This window comes from Neovison vison, chromosome 2, assembly GCF_020171115.1.
Source record: "Neovison vison isolate M4711 chromosome 2, ASM_NN_V1, whole genome shotgun sequence".
NCBI classification, from domain to species: Eukaryota; Metazoa; Chordata; class Mammalia; order Carnivora; family Mustelidae; genus Neogale; species Neogale vison.
Window position 1 is genome coordinate 148,285,483 of NC_058092.1, and position 6,711 is coordinate 148,292,193.

Genomic DNA, 6,711 nt, shown 5'->3' on the forward strand with positions numbered 1-6,711 from the left:
AATTGTGTTTCTAACATTTGCTCTGTCTTTTCAAACTATGCTTCAGTCTTTCAGTAAGGCTTGTGATTTTTTGGTGAAAACCAGACAGGATGTACTAAGTCAAAGGAATCAAAGACAACAGGCCTTTAGTGTTGTTTGTTTGGCTAGGAGTTAGGCTGTATTTACTGTTTGCTATTGCCATAGATGTCACAGGCTAAAATGGCCTCCAGTGTCCTTATTTTTGTCTCCCCTATATATGTTCATGCTTAGGTTTCCATAAAGTCTTCTTATATAAGGTCAGACACATGACAGTCCTGCTGTTGTATTCCCCCGATATTAGACAGGAGGACTATTGATGTTGTTGTGAGGTGTAGGAGAGCGAGGAGGTCTATGGTTTTATGATTAGGTCTCAGTCTTTTAATGAGACTGAGCTCTGGACTGTGATCTTCACAAGTGCTTCTCAGTTGTACCCCCACATGCAACTTGCATGGAATAGGACAGCTAGAGGGGACTGAAGTTGTGTGTTTTCCCTCCTCCAATTGGTTAGGCCCCAGCAGACTAATAGTTTCCTTTTGAGGGCAGACCTTATTAAGAAGGACAGAATGCTCTAACATTTTTCAGAATGGTTACTTCTCCCCTCTTCCTACAAGAAGCCCAAGGGATTTTTCTCCAATCTTCACTGTGAGAACCTGATAGACTCATGGAAGTAAAATTCACCAAAAGGGGACATCTTCTAAATCCTGAGTTCCCCCAGGAATTTTTAACTTTCAGACTTGTCCAAGTATCAGACTGGAGTTTCTAGCAATTCATCAATTAAAGTTTGGCTTTTCCTACACCAATAACTGATTCCCATCGAGATTTCTGTTTCTAAGCTACTGCTCCAGTAAGTTGTGATCCTCTGCCAATAAGCTGTGACTCTATCTGCCCGTCCATCTCTCCAGTTTGGGAGCCAGCTCATGAGCCTGTAACTTTAGTTCTCTAGTCAATCTAAGAAGAGTTGTTGATTTTCAATTTGTTCAGGGTGGGGTTTTTTTGTTTTGTTTTGTTTTGTTTTTGTTTTCGTTTTTGTTTTTTGTCATGAACACAGGAGTGACAACTTTCAAATACACTGGATCAGCATCTTTTCTTACTATTTTATCACTTGAATCCTGTCCTCTGGCAGAGCCTTTTCTCAGGGGGTCATTCTGATATTGGAGCCTACCTGGTGTTTTTGCAACCCCAAATAGACAAACTGTTTCTGCATTTATAGTGTAGCTTTGGGCCTTGGGTGCCTACCTCTTCCTACCTAGAGGGCTAGACCAGACAGGTGATTCTCACAGAACTTCCAAAGCAAGCCTACCTGCCCTTGTTTTGTTGTATGCCCTTAAAAACTTGATAATTTGCAGTTTTGATAGCTCACAACTAAGTCATCACTAACTCAGATCAGTCCATCTTACTATTAATCTGAATTTGAAAAATGTCATTTACCTCACATTTATAGTGTATCTTTACTTACAAATCCCCAGGAACAAGTGAGGACAGTGTGGCCCAGATCCCTAAGTATAGGGTAGTTTTTGTCCTGCTAAAGACCTATTATCCAAACGGGGCACCTATTTCTTCTTCAGTTTATCTCTTTAAGATAAGCATAATTTTGTTGACTTTTATTCCCTCCTCTTTGCCCCAAACTACTATGATGTGTTATTATTATTGAGTTGAAACCGTGGGGATAGGAGACAAAAGAGCGTTCCATGGAGTAACTTAGTGTTACTTCCTGAGTTTTATCATTATGATAATCACCTGTTCTAACTGCTCCGGGGAGTAGAAAAACATGAAACAGGTTAATAAACTATATACCTCAAGTTTTAGTTAGTAATCGGGAAAATGGAAATTAGCATCATGAGGCACCATCTTACATCATCAGTGAGGGAGGGTACAGGTGCCTGTAAGGAAGAGAAGCAGCACTGTCTGATCATACAACCTCTTTGTATGATTGTCTATTAATGTCTGTTAATATGGAAGAGGTGTGCGAGAACACCCTTTGGGCCAGTGCTTCTGTTTGTTACACATGTGTGTGGGACATCTAGGACCTTCATCACGATACTGTTTGTTGCAAGTTGACAATGGATGAACAACTTGTGGACAATGTTACATGCACTTTCCATCAGCGGTGACAACAGCTGAGCTAGAACTCCTTGTACTAACATGGATAAAGACAAAATAAGTTCAGAAAGCAAGTTGCATGCACCACATACAAAAATTAATTCAACATTTATTGAAGACCTAAATGTAAGACCTGAAACTATAAAACTCCTAGAAGAAAACAGGGAGGAAGCTCAATGATGTTGGATTTAATAAGGATTTCTCGGCTATACCACCAAAAACTCCAGCAACAAAAGCAAAAATAGACAAATAGGACCACATCAAATTTAAAATTTTCTGTGAACAACAACAACAACAAAATCAACAGAGTGAAAAGGCAATCATATAGAGAAAATATATGTGAACCATTTATCTAATAAAAAGGTAGTATCCAGAATAGAAAAAGAACTCCTAGAACTCAGTAACAAAAAACAAATGATCCAGTTTAAAAATGGGTGAAAATTTTGAATTAGACAATTCTCTAAAGGTATACAAATGTCTAATAAGTACATGAAAAGATGCTCAACATCACTCATCATCAGGGAAATGTAAACCAAAACCACAATGAGATATCACCTCACATGCATTAGGATGGCCACTACCCAAAACCCAGAAAACAACAAGTGTTAGCTAGGATGAGGAGAAATTAGAATGTTTGTGCACCATTGGTGGTAAGATGGTACAGCCACTAGGGAACACAAGAAGGAGTCTCATAAAAAAATTCAAAATATAATTATCATATGATCCAACAATCCCACTGCTAAATATGTATACAAAAAAAAAATTAAAACGGGATCTCAAAAAGATGTTTGCATATCCATGCTTGTGGCAACAGTGTTTATGATAGCCAATAGGACCCTTGGATGTCCATGAATGATGCTTGCTTAGGCAGCATATACACTAAAAATAGAGATTAGCATGGCCCCTGAGCAAAGATGACACCCAAATTCGTAACATGTTCCATGTTTTTGTAACTATACTATTGATTATTCAAATAAAATAATTGAAATTAAATTCATTAAAATAAAAATAAATTGTTGAGAGAAAAGAAAAATGTCCATGAATGGATTAATGGATAAACAAAATGCAGCACATACATACAATGGAATATCACTCAGCCATAAATAACTTCACTTGTGCTACAACATGGATGAAACTTGAGGACATTACGCGAGTGAAATAAAGCAGTCACAAAAACACTCGATGATTCCATTTGTATGAGGTATCTAAAGCAGTCAACTTCATAGAACAGAAAGGGGAAGGTGGAGAGTTTGCTTGGTGGGTGTGGACTCAGTTAAGAAGGAGGGGTTCATGTGTTTGACAATACTATACAGCTGGAAATTGTTGGGAGGGTGAATCTCATGTGTTTTTTTTTTCTTTTTGCTACCGTTTTTCTTAAAAAGCAAGTTGCAAAATCATATGGGACAGTAGAAAATCATGTGACACACACACACACACACACACACACATGGGGATATTACTCAGCCATCAAAAATGAAATCTTGCCATCTGCAAGGATGGAACTAGAGTACATTATTAGAATATATTATTAGAGTATATAATGCTAAATGAAGTAAGTTAGAGAATTGCAAATACCGTATGATCTCACTCATATGTGGAATTTAAGAAATGAAACAGATGAACATATGGGAAGGGAAAAAAAAGAAAAAAGAAGAGAGGGAGACAAACCCTAAGAGACTCATAATGGTGGAGAACAAACTGAGGCTTGAGGGAGGCAGGTGGGTGGGGTATGGGCTAGATAGGGGATGGGTATGGAAGAGGTCACTTGTGATGAACACCAGGGGTTGTATGTAAAGGACGAATTACTGAACTCTATTCCAGAAGCCAATATTGCGCTGTATGTTAACTAGCTAAAATTTAATTTTAAAATACATACATACATACATACATACATTTATCAAAGAAAAAATTAAGAAAGTTTAAAAACAAAATCACATACAGTTTAAAGTTTAAAAACAATACCCCATACAGTTATTTTTATATCGTGAAAATATTAAGGCAATCACGAGAAACAATCTGATGGGATCAAAGACCTCTGGGGAGAGAATTAAAGAGTATGGTCAGGTTTCTAGTGGAACATAATGTTTTATTTTTTCTTAAGGTTTTATTTATTTGAGAGAGAGAGAGAGCAAGAACACACACAGAGGGAGAGAGAGAGAGAAGTGGACCCCCCACTGAGCGGGGAGCCTGCTCAGGGGTTGGTCCCAGGACCCTGGGATCATGACCTGAGCCAAAGGCAGACCCTCAACCAACTGAGCCACCAGGTGACCTCTTATTTTTCTATCTTGAGATCTAGAGTAAATTGGGCAAAATAACTTCAAATTTGTTTTTTAAATTGCTCTATCTTTCCATTTGTTTGAAAAACTTGATAATGTTATATAAAACTCTATCTAGCCCCTCCTTTCTTCTTTCTTTCTCCAGAATCCCTCTGGCTTCCATACCGCCAGTGGCCTTTCTGGGCAGGCTATACCAATTTCTTTCTGCTTTTGTCAAGTGCCCTCGAGAGTTGGCGTGTACTTGTGATTACTGGAACTGGTTCCTGGATTTATTTATGCTTTGGGCAAAAATAAGTCTTCCTTTCTGAGAGACACGTCATGATTCTGGAATGTATTGGGAAGAACAAGCCAAGGATGGGGCTGTTGGAAGTTGAGGCCCCATCCTTGTTCCCTTGGGGGGTACCTGGGCACCCAGCCCTCTGTAAGCAGGAAAAAGCACCAGGGAAAGCTTCATTCCTGGGGGCAACTCCTGTCAGCCTGATTGTTGCTATGGCCAGGAGGGTGACAGAAGGAGAGCGAGGCAACATCTCTTTTCCTTGAGAGCTAGGTCTAAGCTGGGATTGTTTTTTGGTCAGAGTCCAAATAAATTCCAAATGTACATCAATCCTATTCATCTGTTTCCCCTAAGGACCCAAGTTAGTTGGTTAACTCCAGGGCAAGCCCAGGATTTGGAATTGAATTTAAGGGAAAACGATCTCCAATGCTGGAACCAGTCCCTCCTGTTTCATTTCTCCTTAGCATACCCCAAACAGAGTCTGTATCAAAGAGTCACCTCCCTGTGGGTGTCAATGATTTAATCAATTGTTTCTATGTAATGACACCCCCATGAAAACCCAAAATAATTGGGTTTGAAGGACTTCCATGTTGGTGAACACATGGAGATTTGGGGAGAGAGGTGTGCTCAGAAAGGGCAGGGAATTTCCACACCCTTCCCCATACCTGTGTATCTCTTCCATCTGACTGCTCCTGAGTTATACCTGTTTGAAATAAACCCATGCTCTTGTAAGTAAGGTGTTTCTCTGAATTCTGTGAGCCACTCTAGCAAATTAATTGGAACCCACGGAGGGATTCGTTAGAGTCTCCAGTCAATAGCTAATGACAAGTACAGTTTTGTGATTTATATTAGGGGCGGGGGTGGGGGGAGCACTCTTGTGGGCCTGAACCCTTAACCTGAGGAATCTGATGCTGTCTTCAGGTAGATGGTGTCAGAACTGAGATGAATTCTAGGCCACCCAGATGGCGTTGGGAAATTTCTTGGTGGTATGGGAAACCTCCAACCACACACACTTGGAATTGAGTGCAGAAATTTAGTATTATTTATGCAAACTTTAAATTTTTTAATTCGTTTAAAGATTTATGTATTCATTTGAGAGCGGGGAAAAGGGCAGAGGGAGAGGGAGAGAATCTCAAGCAGACTCCCGGCTGACTGTGGAGTTGACCCAGCCTGATCCCACAACCCTGAGATCATGACCTGAGCCAAAATCAAGAGTTGGACACTCAACCAACTGAGCTACCTAGGTGCTCCTAAGCAAACTTTTGTTTAAAAAACTTAATAAAATTTTTGTTTATAGGTTGTGATTCCCATAAATAGCATATCAGAAATATTTAAGACATGGGATTTATACACCAAACATAATAGTGGTTGCCTCTGAGGAAGAGGAGTGTAGAGAGGAATAAAATTAAGGAATGGGTAACAGGGGACTTGAACTTTATACAACATGACTTTATTCCAGAGAGGTAGGAAACAAATGTAACTGATTATTAACACCTGATACTCTGAGGGGTGAGTATCTCTGGATTTGTTACAATAGTCCTTGTACTTTTCTTTGTCTTTAATTTTTTTCCCAAGTGTAAGAGAAGAGAGAATAATGCTTTACACTGCATGGTGGTTTGGTCCCCCAGTGCTTCCTTACCCACATTTGTGTTCTTCAAAGACACCCTGAAAAGCAGGCAAGACTGGCAGGACACCATTCTTGGGGACTCACAAATGAGGAGGCTCACGGAAGTTGAGGGATTTGGCCAGATCTGGGGCCAGTAAACCTGGGTTCCCTGATGCCAAGTTCAGAGCTCTTTGCTCTGTGTCTTCTTCTCTAAAGTTCAGGAGACAGCTTGGCTTGCTGGAGGAAGAGGCTGGAAGAGGCTTCTTCTTGAACTGCGTTTCAGAGGAGCCAGGAGGAGCGACACTCACGTCTTGTGAGCTTGCCATACCCAGCAAGTGTGGAATTGCAGAGCGCAGCCCATGAGTACTTGATGAATCCATTTACTCGCTCAACAATTATCCAGCAAACTTGTACTAGGATCCAGGCTCCTTCCTAGG

General features: G+C 40.1%; 1 pseudogene; it reads left to right on the forward strand.

Moving 5' to 3' along the window:
- Positions 1–2,973: 2,973 nt before the first annotated feature.
- Positions 2,974–3,067, forward strand: LOC122901579 (annotated as a pseudogene).
- Positions 3,068–6,711: the final 3,644 nt, after the last annotated feature.